At 43.6% G+C, this 17,022-nt stretch overlaps 1 protein-coding gene and 1 long non-coding RNA gene across 5 annotated transcripts in view; both read left to right on the forward strand.

Annotated features, from left to right (window-relative positions):
• IL1RAPL2 (interleukin 1 receptor accessory protein like 2) overlaps positions 1-17,022 on the forward strand; it is a 544,020-nt gene that overhangs the window by 51,332 nt on the left and 475,666 nt on the right. The window lies entirely within an intron of this gene.
• Positions 4,370-5,271, forward strand: LOC122461727. Its single transcript, XR_006283852.1, has 2 exons — positions 4,370-4,862; positions 4,925-5,271. It is a non-coding gene; the product is annotated as an uncharacterized LOC122461727 (long non-coding RNA).

The raw sequence follows: 17,022 nt of genomic DNA on the forward strand, positions 1-17,022 counted from the left end.
GTCTGCACCATCCACATTAATGGAAAAATGCCAATTGAATTTAATGGTGCAAGATCTGATGTGGAAGGATAAACACTAGAGTTGATTTCTGTTTAATTGTTTTTTTCCATGTGATTTTTTTTTCTTCCAATTTCCACCGTCTCCTTCTCCTCCTCCTCCAGTTGTCCCCTACCGAGACCTTAAACAATGCTAAATCAGCTGGGTAAGGTTCAGATCAAGACCATAGCAAACAGCAAGCTGAAATAAACTCACCCTCAACACATATACACAAGCGCTATTCCACTCGGCTTCTAGGCCTGGCAAAAGAATATTAGTCCTCAATCCCGATCCTAGAAACACTGTGGATATGTCTACACAGCCCACAGGAACAAGCCTCCCAGCCTGGGCCGACAGACCTGGGCTCGCAGGGTTCGTGGGAACACTGTAAAAATAGCTGTGGGGACAGTTGCTTTAAAGCTGTGGCACAGGCTGGAGCTCAGGCTCTGAAGCCTGGGGAAGAAGGAGAAGAAGGAGACTGATGGTCTGCTTTTTGGAAGTGCTTAGCTCCTGCACAGAGGTGGTCAGGAATTATCTGACCGGGGATGGTCTCGGTCTCTCTCTCCATCTCCTCCTGTTGGAGCTGTTTCGCCTTTTACAAATAATTCCATAGTCATTGGGTCAGAGAGAGGCTGACTAACTAGAGTCCAGTGCTCAAACACAGCACACACCTGGGATGTGGGAGAACTCGTTTCCAGCCCCTGCTCCAATCAATATTTATCTGTACACAGTGGGACAGCTTCAGCAGGAGAGATTGGGGGACCCAGACCAGAATAGCCAATAGTCTAGTGATGAGGTCACTCACTTGGGATGGGGGAGAATGGCAGCACAGGAACCAGAGTCTCTCCACTTCCAGCTGAGTGCCCTGACCACTTGACTACTGGATATTCTGGGATGGCTCTCTTGTTTTTCCCTGCGAGACTTCTAAAGATCTTGGTTTCATCCTAATGCAGAACAGGACAATTTCTGAAATCTCAAAAAGTTCCACAGGACGGGAAAAGAGTTTCCTGCCCAGCTCTCAGAATTCGGTGGAAGTCGTAGGTACTTGGCCCCTCTGAGAAGTCATGCAATGAACTTCTCTTATCCTCTCTCTCCTTTACATTTCTGTTCACAGTTCAGAAGTGAGAAGAGAGAAACTGTGCTGGAAGAAAAATAAAAAAAATGAAAAGGGATGACAAAATGCGTCCCGAAGGAGGAGGCAGGGGGTGAGGAAAATACTAGAGAATTTACAAAAACTATTTTCTTCACACCATTTTTATTCAGTTCCATCTTTCATATTGTTGAAGGGGGAATTACTCTATTTCAGAAAGTGTAAAGATACAGAGAGAGAACCTAGCCATGGTATCCCCATAATAATAAAGCCACAAGTCCTAACAAGATTATTGCTAGCGAAATCTTATTTTAAGGACATATACAACATCACTGCTGCCTGGGGAGATTAAGATAAAATTTAATTGCAATCCATTCTTTCAGGATTTTTTAAGCAAAATCTTCCATAAAATACAAGTGTAAGACAGCACTTCCTAGCCTTCCGATTTGCAAGTTTTATCGTTAATAGGTAACTCTTTGCAAGTTAAGGTTTTTTTTTTTTTTTTAAAGTCGTCGTCCTGCTTTTGTACAAGTAATCTGCAATTTACACATAGCATTGGTTTTAACCGCTCAAAAGCAGCATGGTGGGATTTTCAAATAATTGCATAACTTCTCTTATTGATGAAAGTCGGAGTTTTACCGTGGACCTCAGTAAGTTAGCTAAATGCTGAGCGAGCTTGAAAATCCTGCCCAGCTGGCACTGACTGGATTTTTTTTTTTTGATGTTAGATTGTCCTTATCCTTCCATCATCACACAGGTGAGGAAGACAAGAAAAATAACTCTTGTCAGTGTTCAGCACATTACTCATTTCAACACAGTTCTGAGTTAATATTACTATGGGTGAATTTCACCCTTATGTAGCAGGTCAACAGAATGCCAATACATATGTCCTCTAAATAGCTTTTAAGTACCACACAGGCTTGTGGTGGCCCTCTCCACAGGGATGAATTTCACCCAATACAATTCCATACTATTTTTCAGTACCGTATGCTGTTAGAACATTAACTTTGGCAATACTAACTCCACCGCGTTGCGCATGCATTTTTCGGTCCCTGTTTTTCTGGTTAAAAGTGTAGCCTGATGCATCATTATTTGTATTGTAAAAATATATATGCTGTAAGAAACATACAGAAGGAACAGCATGGCCCTGTTGGAACGTTAACTTTTGGCAGAGTATTGTAGAGACTAATTATGTCATCATGTAATTAAAGAAGGTGTCAGACCACATATGCATAAGGGGGAATAGTTTAAATTGTGTGTTCATCCTAAAATTACGCATTTCCTGATTTGTGTGTTCTTAATTTATGCAATAATGCAGCCTCTTGCGTTTAGTAATCTTAAAATGTAGCTAATCAAATATTTTGAACAGTCTTTGGAAATGGTAAACAGATGCAGATCAGATGGTTATGTGAAAAATCCCATTATAATCCCAAAAAATCCCAAGTAATAGTGAGTGCAAAACGAAGTACAGATTTATTAAAAGCAATCTACTTGTACATCCCTCTGATCTCACAGTGCTTTATAGAAATTAACAAATTAAGCTTTATTATCCCCATTTTATAGATAACACAAGTAGGCCCAAGAGGGTTAAATTGTTTGCCCCCGAACACAGAGCAAGTCTAGCAGTAGTTGAGATCTTCTGATTTCTAATCCTGTAGTTTAGCCACAAAACTAAACTTCCCCTCTCCCGAGGCCTTGTCATTTGTAAAAAGTGACATTAAGTGGCAAGGAAAAGATTGGTAAGCGACCACTGGGCTTGTAATTGATCAAAAGAGTTGCATAAGGTTTATTCTGTAGCCATTCCTGCATGTAGAACTCCCACAGATGCGAAGAACTGTGTGTGACAGGCATGCAGATGGGACTGTATCATGTCAGGGGATTTAAAGCCGAGTAAGTTATCATTTTCATCATCAAGAATTTTGTTGAAACTTCTGTCAGTGTGCACAGACACTCAAATAAAATGAGACTAAACCTTTTTATTTAATTTTCAAACGCTTTAAAAAACAGTATATTGATTTTTCTCTATCTATTCTGCATTTAAAAAGGACTCACATGTAATAGAGCTGGCAGAAGTCTCCTAAATTTCAATTCTGCTCCTAAAAATAGAAACCATTTCACATTTCATTAAAAACGAGAGAGAGAGAGAGAGAGAGAGTGAGTGTGTGTCTAAGGTGGGAGGAAGGACGTGGGAGAAGACAATCGACATTTTACAGGAAATTACGCTAAGGGGCATTAAGTTACCACACAGTTCTTGGAGCAGTTCTCCCTTGTATCCTTACAATCTGTCCCGAGTAATGGCATGCGTGTAGCTGTACCACCCCAAGGAGAGATCAGAGAGCAAATTGTTAATCAGTCACAATTCCTCACCTCCTCCCTTTTGCTTTGGAGGCGGCATTAAAGCTACTCCCACCTGTTCACCCTTTTGCCGGCAATTGGAGGAAGATCAGCAAAGCCAGGGTCTACCTACAACCTGCCCAGGGCCGGCTCTAGGTTTTTTTTGCCACCCCAAGCAAAAATTTTGCTGCCCCAGGCTCAGGTGGGGCTGGAGCTCGCAGGCAGTGCTGGAAGCGGAGGGAGTGGTGTCACTTTGTCCCAGCACCTGCAGGGGCTTTCCCCCCGCCCCTGCCCGGCCGTGCAGAGAAGCCCCGATATAAGGGGTGGCACAAGGCAGTGCAGCAGCCAGGGCGCAGATGAGGGGATGCAGCCCTGGCTCCCTGGCAGGACTCGCTCTCTCCTCTCCAGGTAGCGGCTGGGCCCTGGCAGCTCAGCATCCCGGGGCTGGGGCTTCCCCTTCCCGCTGCGGCCGGGGGCGCGGCGCCCTCGCCCCGTCTAAGTGGCGCAGCTCCGAGGGCGCAACTGCCCCGAAAAAAAAAAAAAAAAAAAGGATGGCTGAAATGCCACCCCTGGAAATGTGCCCCCCCAAGCACATGCTTGCTTTGCTGGTGCCTAGAGCCCGTCCTGACCCTGCCCATTTGCAGACAGTAGGGAGTATCAGGTGATTAACCGCTGCTTCCCGCGCCCCCCCCCCCAGCCAATCACAACCTGAACAAGGCAGGTAAGAGCTGTGATAACCTAGCTCAAAGAGAAAAGGCTTAAGTACATGAGGAAGTAGACTAGCACAGTAGTACAATGTAAGTGAGCTTCGTGCAACCTCATTCATTTGGAAGTAAGATTACATGCAGTATGGTACATCCTCAGGAGGCTCTTCAACCTTTCCTTTCTGCAACGGGATTTAATTACTTTAACTGCTCATGAATGAATATGTAACTGTGCAGATGTGCATTATTATTACTCCTACTGCAGTGCCTACCCCACAGTATAAAAGGGAGGGGGGAAATAGTCATTGAAGTAGAGGAACAGTTTTACCACTGCCTAATGTAAAAGTGCTGAAAATCTTTTCCTAATAATTTGATTACCATCAAGATACTCCCCACAAGCTATAGGAATTTCCATGGTAGTGTGGTTGGTTATAATCTCTATTTTCAACCTCCTATTAGCTATTACAGGAGTGGAGGGGGAAGTAGAATAGGAGGAAAATTTTCACCATAACAAAGATTTAAATTTGAAGCAAGATGGCTTGGTAAATCCAAAATTTTTTTTTGCTGGGGAAGGGGAGAGGGGAAGGATCAGTGCCTCTGACAGTTTGGTAGCATTTCATCTTCATACTTCAAGAACTAGTGCACAGAATGTTTTCAGTTTTGTTTGTGTTCGGATTAAGGAAGGAACTGCAGATTAGGTGATGTGATTGGGAAGGAACTGCAGATTAGGTGATGTGATTGGGAAGGAACTGCAGATTAGGCCGGGTCACTATTTTTACAGATTACTTGGTAAGAACGGTACCTTCTTAAGGATGTTACTTTCCAAACCCCTCCTCCTCTGCCCCAACACACCATGAATTGGAGAATATACAGGGTACCAGGTTCCCTGCTGGGGAAGATCTTTTTGATTCTGAGAGTTTATCCCTGTTCCAGCCACCCCCACTATCTGTGCCGCTTTTGGGGGTAGCAGTGGGGATTACTGGTGATTCCTACTCAACAATAGTACAGGGCAATGAAAGCTCATAGGAAAAAATACCGTGAACTAATTTAAGGGAAGGAGAGAGAAAAAGTGAAGCCATGCTACCAGCAAAGCAGCTTTCCTGTTACCAAAAAAAAAAAAAAAAAAAAAAAAAAAGAGCAATGGATTGAAGTGACTGTAATGCTATTGGAAGTCCTGGGTGGTTTCTGAGTTATTTTGCTGTTCCTGGTATATTTATTTGAATGCAATGATGATCGTTCTAATTTTCTCTTTGGGAGTACAGTAGCTTCTCCTCCTGTATTGCTCTTATTCTGAATAGTTTCTGCTGCTGCTCTGGGCCTTTTCCGTCTTGTTTCTCTAAATCTGGTTTTGCATAGTGGATGTTCTTTCATCGGTTGTTCATTCATTTATTTACATAGAACCACAGCAGGGTCTTTACTTACGGTTATAAAGACAAAGATGACAATCTTAAAACACCGAGGCCTAAAAAGTTAATCTCCCAAATCCAGATTTAGGCCCCTAAATAAGACTTTGGCCTGATTTTCACAGATGCTGAGCAACAGAGCTGGTCAAAACAATTCAAATTCTGATGGAATTTCAAAAATTGCAGGGTGTGGGAGAAAGGTTGGAAGTTAAAAATTCATGGATTTTTGTTGTTGTCTCCAACCAGCTCTGCTGAGCATCACCAGCATGCATGTGAAATCATTAGGAGCTGCCAGTACTCAGCATCTTTTGCAGATCAGGCCATTTCTATGTCAATACCCCTAAATCCCTATTTAGGGCTAACTTTTATACCCCCAGGTTTCCAAATTGTCATCAGAGTCTCTGTCCTGAAGAGCTGACTGTGCCCACAGCACTCAGTGTTTCCAATAAAGATGGACAACCGTTTTGCATAGAATAAGCATCACCTCTCTCACCACTGAACTTGGGCCCAACCAACCATTTTTAGATGTTTAGGAAAGGTTAATTAAGAAATCCCTCAATATCTCTCATCTGAAGAGATGGGGGAAGTCTGTAGTAATGATTACATGTGTGTAATAAGTTCCTGTATTGGACAAAACATGGTCCCATCACTTTCCCCTCTGCCTATATGTAGCCTGCTCCCCTCTTTGGATCCCAGTGACTTTAAAGTGCTGACTCGGATATCTGCTATCCCACAGCCTACTTCGGTACCCTCTTACTACGTCAACCAGCCATCTTGCTGCCGTGTTCTAGAGTAGCAGGGCTCAGGAATTTCTCTCTGGTGTCCTACAACCATGTCTCTCTGAGTTTTATAAAGCACTACAAAACGTACACCTCAGAGGTCATTCCCCTTCATTTCTTCCTCCAAATCACAGGAGCAGTTTGATCAGCTGCATGGGGAATATTTGATTACACTAATGGATGCTTTTTGAGATATTTCACATTGACCTAACACCATGAGGGGAAAATATGCATAAGGTCACCCCATCTCATACTTCAGGGTGTAAATTGCGTCAGTGAGGATTCACACCACCTTTCTTCCCACATCAGTCATAGCATTACACAATTATAATTGAATGCTATCTAACTTAAATGTGACGTTGTGAGGTATCTTTGTACATTAATGGGTGTGTATGTGTGTGTGTGTGTGGCGGGGGGTTCACCTAGCTGGGAAGCTAATAGATCTCCAGTCCACATAACAAAATACATATATATGGCCCTGGGAGGTCAACTAGGGCTGAGAGCAAGTTATGAAATGGCTGGCTACCCCAAGTGGAAGATGAAAGGGATATTAAAAACTTCAGTTCTTAGTTTTTCAAGGGATTTCTTGGTAGTGTTGAGATGATCCATATGTTTTAATCAACTTGCGTATTTTGAGTGGGAAGAAGGCAACACAATAACTACTTGTGGGGGAGAAGTTAGTCAAAATAACTGCTCTTTTTCTCAAGTATCGTTGGATTCTGGAATCTTTCAACAGTCGTCGTAGGATGAGCAAACAGCCTCAACACATTTTAAGGGGCGTCTTAGTGAGCAGATCTAGAGGTTATGGAACGCTAAGATGCATCATAATGCAGGCACATGCCAAAGAGGGCACTTGCCTGATTTTACATAATTTGGGTTTAATTCACAAAGGGGATTGAGGCTAACTTTTAGGTGTCCAGCTGCTTAGTGGAATTCCTGCTCCTGAGTTAGGCTCCCAGTCTCTATATACAACACTTGTGGAAACTATTAGGCACCTAAGAATGGGCTTTGCAAAAGCCAGCATGCAGAGCAGGGAGCTGCCTGAGTCAGGCAACAGGAAATGCTGAGAAGAAGGGGGGGGACTTAAGCCTTGCTCCTCAAAGATGCAGAAGTGCCAAAGTCCATGCTAGAGAGAGGGGCCCCTGTCTCTGCTTGGGATTCATGGCTCTGAACTGTCTACTGGAATTAAGCACTTAACACTTTGTGTGTTTTTTTTTTTTTTTGCAAGAGATGCAGCTGCAGGAGGAGGAGGAGACCTTCTTTATAACTTTTCGACCAGTGGTTAGGGCACTCACCTGGGATGTCAAAGACCTGGATTCAATTCCTGCCCCTCCGCCTGATGTGGAGACAGGGTTTGAACTTGGGTCTCCCGCATCCCAACTGAGTTTCCCTAATAATTTGAGCTAACTGTTCTAAGGGTGGCCACCTTCTCCATTGGCTACTTTGTATGGGTTTGGCGCATGCTTATTGGCAAAGACAAGATAGGCAGGGGATTACCTAGTTTGTGAATCCAGCTGGGGTTTGGGCATGAATTTTAAGGGCCAAGCTACTGGGAAGTGTCAGTACTGAGGTGGCTGTGTGCATGCACATCTGGTGAAACGTAAGGGACTTTAACAGCGGAAACAGGCTGGGGTTTTGTGAATGCCAGCGGCACCTGAATGTTGGGGTTAGGTGCCTAAAGTGGCAGTTGGCACCCAAGTCCCTTTGTGAATCAAGCCCTTTGTGTTTTCATTCTGTTCTCAGCTGTAACTCTGTGTGACTTTGGATGAATTAAGTGATTTCCCTATTCGTCTCCCTATTTTATAAATGAGGACACTAATATTTACTGATCTGTTCCTACTTCTAGCTTTTTGGCAGTGCCGTTTCATAGGAACCATGCTGCTGAGGGCTGCCCTGTTAGTGCTTCCCTTGAAACCCACTGTGAAGTGCTTTTCCACAGACCAGGAAGCATGGAAAATATACTACAGCCAGAGACTCTATTGTCTTCTTAGGTCAATTCTCCATTGGTTCTTGGGAAGATATGCTCTGTGAACATGTTCTTTTGCCCCTATTCTGCTTTGTACTAATGGCAGTAAGCCATCGTCTGCCCACATGCAGATCCAGAAGCCCACAGAGGGGCCCTCCATTGGATCTGTGAGACAAGGAGATGTCACTGGTGAGCCAGCTGACTTCCCTTCTCCCCCCCACAACTTCTCCCAGATGGGCGACGGAAGAGCTGTGTGCAGAGAGCCCCCTTATGTGGACAGTTCACAAGGGCATGAACTGGCCCATCTGCTACTCGTTGGGAAGCATGCCTGTCAGAATTTAGCATCTTCGCAAGGACTAACATGCTGGCTGAGACTTCATAATTTAACTGATTATGAAGGGCCGTTGGCAGATATCGTAGACCCCTGTCAGACTTAACTGCATGTAAATTTAATTAGTATGCAAAAAACAGCTTTGGAGATTAGACCAAACTTAATTAGTCAGCACCTTGAGTCTGTTAGCATACTCTACTGCATGGGTAGGCAACCTATGGCACGTGTGCCAAAGGCAGCACGTGAGCTGATTTTCAGTGGCACTCACACTGCCCGGGTCCTGGCCACCGGTCTGGGGGGCCTCTGCATTTTAATTTAATTTTCAATGAAGCTTCTTTACATTTTTGAAACCTTATTTACTTTACATACAACAATAGTTTAGTTATATATTATAGACTTATAGAAAGAGACCTTCTAACAACGTTAAAATGTATTACTGGCACGCGAAACCTTAAATTGGGGTGAATAACCTTCTGAAAGGTTGCCGACCCCTGCTCCACTGGGTAATATATCAAAAAAGGGGACGCGAAGGCTGTGGTCAAGTAATTAAATGTATAGGGACCTGATGGTGTGTTTTCTTTTACATTAACCTCTACTCCGTAGGAATCTACTTGGAGAGATGGACCACAGCTTAAGGAGGTTGTGGTTTTTCGGTCGAGGTAGAATCTTCTCCTCAGTTTTTAGACAACAGTGTTCATTTATAAAAATTGTACTGCCTTGAATGTCTCCAGCTCCACTGAGAGGATTCAGTGCGGCAGTGTTGTAGCATTATAAGTGTAGACATAGCTTACATCTCTGCAGTGCCTAGCACACTGAGGCTCCAGTTTCAGTGGGGTCACTATTGCAATCCTATAAGAGACTAATACTAGCTAGTACGTGTTAAGGGGAAAATAGGAAAAGTACACTAAGGTTTTCCTGCATCCTTCCCCTTGTGTGCTGGGCTCGGCTCTGGCAATCCATCAGCTACTAGCAAACTTGAGGATCACTAAAAACAGTGGAATTCTGTAATAAAAGAAAACTGAGCATTCGCCAGTGCAGTTGGATACATATCAAACAACAGTCATGGTTAAGGCTCAGGTTTTGTCACGGATATTTTTAGTAAAAATCACAGACAGGTCATGGGCAATAAACAAAAATGCATGGAAGTGCGTGACCTCTCTGTGATTTTTTTACTAAGAATATCCCTGACAAAATGAGGAGGGAGGAGGATCCAAGGGGCAGCTGTGGGTGGCCCCTCAACTGCCCGCCACAGCCAGGCAGCTGCGAAGTGGGGGGAAGAGGGTGCGCCTGCTGACAGCTCCAGCCCCGAGGCAGAAAACATCACAGACATCTCTGGAAGTCACGGATTCCGTGATCTCTGTGACATAACCATATTCTTAGTAATGGTACTTTACCCTTCTCTACTTTGTTTACTTTTGAGAACCCCACAATATTTCCTTAACCCTCATGACCCCCCTGTGAATGGTTGTGCACGTTTTACAGATCGATCCAGCTGCGGCATGGAGATCTGAGATGGCTTTCCTTGGCTGTCACAACAAGCCAAAAGTAGAGTCCCACCTCTTAGTCCCCTGCTTTGCCAAGCAGGCCACATGTTAGTCATCCCAGATGGATGTTCCATAAAACCTCTGTCATCTCTACCATCTTGGTTTTAGTCCCTTTTGTGAGAAAAATGGCTTTGATTTGTTTTAACTTTGCACTCCGTCTGAGCAACGCGTGTATACAATATGTAGTGCGTGACCATTGGCCAGGAGAGATGCAGAGTGATGCCCTTGCTTTGGATAAAATACTGTGGTGGGGCACATGGTCATTTACCGCTGCACAAGCTTTATCAGGGGAATGATTGAGAGAGAGGCGGCTGAGGAATCTGCTTCTTGAGCATCCTAATCAAAGGCATCTTGTTCACTATGTGAACTCAACACTAAAAGTGTCGGCATTGCTTAGAGATTATGTACATGATAGCTGTCCAAGTGGAAGGGGATACCAGATGGCTACCTGCCATTTATGTTGATGCAACCAGGAAGAAATTGCAGATGAAGTAGCTGTCTAAAGGGAAGACTGTGTTATTGTCATCCACTACTTTAAATGGGGGGTGGGGAGATGGGGAGTGGGAGGGAGTGTGTGTGAGAGAGATATTAATAAAGTACTATGACCTAGAGGGGGGTTCTGTGATAGGGGGATGATTCAGCATAGGAATATGATTCAGTGCTGATTGCTTGAAAGACAGGGAATGAGCATTAATACCTTTCTGTTTCTGCAGAATTGATGTCGTCTGTATCTGACACCTGTCGCATCCTAGAGAAGCTCATAGTCCTCTCCCTATCTGTGAGGCTGCTGTTCGTTTGTTTGGGGGGTGTTTTGATTTCCCGCCGCCCTCTCCCCGTTCAGTTTTACGTGGCTGAAAACTATGTATCCCAATGACCCGTGTTCTGGAAGAGTCCTCTCTGACAGTAGGAAATAACTAATCCTGGCGTAACAGGGACTGTCTCTGTCTATGATGTTCAGCAATGGACTAAAAAGAAATTCAAATATGCCAATAATGACATTATAGCCTCTCTGTGTAGCAAAATACAAAGATGCTAGAGCATGATCCCATTGCTAGGCTCTGGAAGGCAAGACTTCATCAAACTTCTAAGGGCCCAATCTCCCCCACCCCCATTGATGATACACTCAATGGGGGAACTATCTAGAAGGTGCTCAGCACTCCCCAGTTGAATTAAGACTTGATTCTTTGAGGTGCTGCGTCATCAATTCCTGTGTGAGGTGAGGGGCCCAGAACCATTTGAGCAAAGCCAGTGTGGACTCAGCATGAACCAAGGCTGATTTTTGGGTGTGAAATGGAACAGAGCAGTTCCAGATGAGTTCCCCTTTGAGCTTTCAGGTTCCCATGAACCCAAAATGAAACACAAAATTTTACCATTGACTCCAATAGAGTTAAGATGCTGCCCCCATTTCCCCTCATAAGCCTATGTGCTGATAAAGAGTAGAGCTGTGCCAGTAGCTAATGGTTCACGGGCAGTGGTAAAAAATACTTGCCCGACCCCCAACGCCTTGGTTGGGAATTATTTTAGAGTTTTTTGGGATTACCAATGAATTGGAAAAGTCAAAGGAAAAATTGTTTGACATTGAATGAAATGCTTTGTTAAACCCGAAACGTGTTGTTTTCAAGCCCCAGTCATAGAACCATAGTGGCATCTCCCTTTTAATGTGATAGCCCACTGGTTAGAGCACTCACTCAGGATGTGGGAAACTCATGTTCAGTCCCGCCCCAGCTGATGCAGAGCAAGGACTTGAACCTGGGACTCCCATATCCCAGCTGAGTGCCTTAACCATCGGGTTATAGAGTCATTCTCATTCTCTGACCCACTAAGTATTTATTTACTTATACAAAGTGGTACAGCTTCCACAGGAGAGACTGAGAGAATCACCAGTAACCTGGTGATTAGGGCACTCATCTGGAATATGGGAGAGCTGGCTTCAAGTCCTGGCTCCAGAGCACAGACTCAAACCTGGGTCTCCCACATCCCAGAGAGTGCCCTGACCAGTGGGTTATTGAGTATAAGGCACTAACTCCTCCTTTGTTTTGTGAATGGCACCTAAGTCTCTTTGTGAATATAGCTCAAAAAAACCAACGTTTTGTTTTGTTTTGGAAATGTTGAAATGAACCGTTTTGACATTTCCAACAAAAAAAAGTCTTTGACTGAAAAAATGTGTCAAAATCAACATGAATTCATGAAATGTTTTGGTTGATCTGAATCTTCGCTTTCCGACAAAAAAATTTCAGTCAGCCCTAACACGGTACAGCGACTAGACTTCTGGGAAAGAGCCTACCTATGATTGTGTCAGGTTCACTTCATTAACAGAGACACACGATGTACTCGAACTGCTTATTCTGCTGGGAGTCAGTAGATGTGCTTTGGGGTAGCCACAGGTGGGTATTTGATGTTGCTACCTGTGGCTAAACATGTGCGGTGCCTGTTACTAAAAGAGCAGTGTTTCTTTAAATGCTGGAGGTGATGCCGAGCAGCCCATGTCACTTCACTTGTCAGAGAAAGTTAATCTCATCATGTGACCTAATGTGATGTCACCTGACTCATGCCACATGTAGTCATCAGTTTAACTGGAATACTTCATGGAGCAAGCAGAAAGAAGTACCTTGCTGCTAACCTTCCCAAGGAGAAGCAGATGGTTCTGTGTATAATCCGCTTTTTCAAACAGCTATGGCCACAGTGTGGTGCGTCTCTATGGCTTTGAAACTACTGTCTTCTTGGCTATAACTATTGTACAGGTCAGGCAGGTGTACTCAGTGCAGGTGTTGTGCACATCAAGTAGTTCAGTGATTTTTGTGAACACTGTTGTAACAACTTTTAAGCTACTGCAGTTGAACCTGTAGCTCACTGGCAGAGTGTCTGCTTTGAAAGCCAGCAGTGCTCGTTCTCATTCTGTTAAGAACATACTCTCTTTAATGCCTAGCGTTTGTGTGCATGTGTATGCTGTGATCGACTGGAGAAGCGTATGGTGCTGTGCTGTGCTGTTTGTGGCTGTTTTTGTGTGTGGAAAGCTTATGTATAAACATATGCCCATTTACGGCCTGTGAAACAGTATAGCATATAATCCATTAATTAGTGTCAATGTGGCATGATTTTTGCATGTAATGTATCTTTTTATTTGGATTTAATGCTTTGAAATGTCAGATTCCTCTCAATTTTGGTGCATCTTCGAAGCAGCAAATTGCTTGGAATGGGATTTGTGTCTCGATCTTAAGAACACTCATTCATTTGGTCTGTGTCTCGGTTCCCCTTCCAAAGAGCATTAAGCTTTCGTTCTGTGAAACTTCTCTGTTTATCATAAAGCTCAGCCATACCTTTAATTGATTTTCGTTCCATTCAACCTAACTGTAATCATTTGATTTTTGCTAAAATATTCAGTCATGTTGACCATATGGTGAACATCATTGATACACAAAAGCTACTTGCTGTTTTACATTTGGAAATAGTTACAGCTTTCTCAGTAAGAGCTTCCTAACCATCTGCTACCCTTTTGCAAAGCTTGTGTTAATGTAGACATCTGCAGTTGTGACTCCAGGGTTATTAAGCAGCAATGTCCAGTTGAGTGCCCTTGTGCGCGGCTCTCCAAAACTTAGCACCGCATAAAGGGATCACGTTAGCTGCAACAAAAGCAGTTACGTTGCGCACGCGGCAGGCAGGCAGGCGCGTGCACTCACGCACTCCTCCTGATACTGCAGCAAGTAAAATGAATGGTTTCAGAGTAACAGCCATGTTAGTCTGTATTCGCAAAAAGAAAAGGAGTATTTGTGGCACCTTAGAGACTAACCAATTTATTTGAGCATGAGCTTTCGTGAGCTGTAGCACGAAAGCTCATGCTCAAATAAATTGGTTAGTCTCTAAGGTGCCACAAGTACTCCTTTTCTTTTTAAGTAAAATGAATGCATTTTGACAGGGGAATATAGCCCTCCCGATTAGCTGCTCGTTTAGGTTGATGCCCTTTAATGCTAGATTGAGTCTTTCATTAGACTCCTTTTGTAATGTTTTTTTAAAACGTGCATCGTATCCAAACAGGATTACGCTGTTTAAAGTGAACCAGTTGTTTGTAACTAAGCTACAATAACCCACAAATTACAGAAAGAAAAGATGGAGGGTGACATTGTAGCCTCATTGAAGTCAATGGCAAAAGTACCGTTGACTTTGGTAGGGCATCTAGTCTATCCCAGCCAATTTGGGATTGCTCCCTAAGGTAGATTTTCTAGTACATTGTCCCATGTAATTTTAGATAACTAGGCCCAGCCAGTTGTGCAATTTACATCTAGCCCTGAGTTCATGATGGAAAGGGGAGGAGAAGGCTCATGGTGCCAACAAACCCAGCAAGAGCCAAAAACAATCTAGCTAATATATTTGAATTTCTAATGTCTCCAATGTTTAATTATGTTATCCATATGTAAGACTCTCTGAAATTCTTGTTTTGAGTGTTACACAATACCTTCTGTTATGTATGGCAATCACATTTAGAAGGACATTTATAAGTTTAAAAATCATGCATTTAAAAAAAACAACCTAATTTCTTTAAAGATATTTTTATTAATATACATATATGAATATATAATATTTTGGATTAAATAGTTCTTTCTTAGTTAGAAGACTTTTTCTTTCTTATGTAAATAACTTTCAATAATAAAAGTGAGGGGATTCCAAACTTGTGTGGAATGAAAGTAACTTTGAGACTAATATGCATCATCCCTCTCAAAAAGGGAGACCCTCCCTACGGACTGCTAATGGGAGAACATTGGCTCAAGTGTGGAAGCCTGGGAACTTTTGGAAGCTGAGATCCAAGGACCCAATCCAGCTGATGCTTAGGCAGTGTAACCGTGTCCATGTTCTACTGCATGTCTGCAGGATCCTGGCCCTAGGTTCTAAGTGCACTGTTGCATGTGCGTGATTGTGCTAGGAATTGTGGCATTTGTGCTTGTTGACTTTGGATATCTGATGAGCAATTTTGGCCGCCCCTGAATGGGATGAATTCCATTGTGGCTGGGGGGAACCTTAGATTTTCTCTCCCTTAGGCCCCTCCTATGGATTTTAGTTCAGGATGGAGCAATTTGGCCTCTGTTTAACATACACGTTTTTTCTTTGCTTTTCGACAATCCATTCTGTTGATAGTTGGCAATCCAGAGATAGCACCATAAAAACGTGGGGGTGGAAAGGGGAGGAAGCAGAGTATCAGAAAAAACCCTAATATTAATATTAATATTTATTTTTATTGAGCACTTACTTAGCCAGTTGAATCGGCACATGAGGACAGAATGGATTTGGCAAATATAAGATGGCTTCTTTTTCTGGTGTGGAAAGATTTTGGCTGCAGCACTCCTTTTTCTACTGAGAGGTGGGGACAGTCCGTACTGGAATGAAGTGTGTTTGTGTTTTAAAAGCCTGGTAGAAGTATAGATCTGAGACATTGGTGTAGTTCTTGGAACCTGGTGGTGACTCAGTGATTTATTCATGAGTTCAATTGACCTTGAAATGTGGTGGAAGTGAGTCTGTTCTCCTCAGTTTGAGGAACTTGTTTATCACCAGTTGCAGCATGTTCTTGTTCCTTCTTAATTTAATTTCTTTCAAATTCTTCTTTCAATATCTCTTAAACAACTTCATGTGGAATGAGGACAAATGGTAGTTAAGGGCTCTTCTTAAGAGGGTCCTTTCTCATGGACGGGGATGTTTTGAGTTAGGAGTACTGTAAACACTGAAGAATCAACGGCTCTGCTTCTACGAACACTTCTAGCCATAAGTAGTCCCATTGACCTGCCAGTCCCTAAAGGGCACAACTGAGTAGTCCCATTGCTGGGGATGAGAGGAAACCATCTAAAGAACTTTTTCTTTCTCCCCAGAGAGAAATGTCACTCATGGAGCTGCACTCAGCTTCTCATTGCTGTCTTAATGTGACTTCAGAATATTTCTTGCTGGTGGTTATAACCTTCTGAAGTAGATTGAAGCTGAATGGTGCTGCTGCTCTGTCCTAATTATGCTACATATCAGATAGGTTTTGTCCCTCTTCTGAATTGGGGATAGGAGCATATCCTTAACTGTAGTATTTTTGAAAATTTTGTTCTTGGAAGTATGGAGAGGGGATAGATACACAATGGCACTTACAAAAGTAAAAATGCTAAAATGATCTATAAATGTAACATCTGTGTGCATCGAGGATTTCTATTGCTACGCTGCACCCCATGGCCATTTGGAACTTCACAGTGACAAAAGAGGTAGAAATTTTGATCCTCTTCCTCAGTGCAGTCTACACCCTAATTTTACAATTGGAAATGATAACACTTCCTTACCTCAGTGGAGTGTTTTGAGGATAAATACATTAAAGATTGAGGTGCTCAGATACAGCAGTAACAGGGGGCCATGTAAGTACTTCAGATGGGTTGCATGGAATGCCTTCACTATCTAGGGCAGGGGTGGGCAAACTTTTTGGCCTGAGGGCCACATCGGGGTGAGAAACTGTATGGAGGGTCGGGTAGGGAAGGCTGTGCCCCCCAGACAGCCTGGCCTCCATCCCCTATTGACCACTTCCCACTTCCCGGTCCCTGACTGTCCCCCTCAGAACCCCTGACCCATCCAACCCGCCCTGATCCTTGTCCCCTGACTGCCCCCTCCCTGGATCTCCCCACCCCAAACTGCTCCCCCAGGATCCAACCCCTTATCCAACCCCCCGTCCCCTGACTGCCCCAACCTAACCATATCCCCTCCCCCTGACAGGCCCCCCGGGACTCTCACCCTCTATCCAACCCCCCCTGTTTCCTGACCCCTGACTGCCCCAGAACCTCCACCTCATCCAACCACTCCCTGTCCCCTGACTGCTCCCCAGGAC

The sequence above is a fragment of the Chelonia mydas genome, chromosome 9 (genome assembly GCF_015237465.2).
Source record: "Chelonia mydas isolate rCheMyd1 chromosome 9, rCheMyd1.pri.v2, whole genome shotgun sequence".
In the NCBI taxonomy this organism is placed as follows: domain Eukaryota; kingdom Metazoa; phylum Chordata; order Testudines; family Cheloniidae; genus Chelonia; species Chelonia mydas.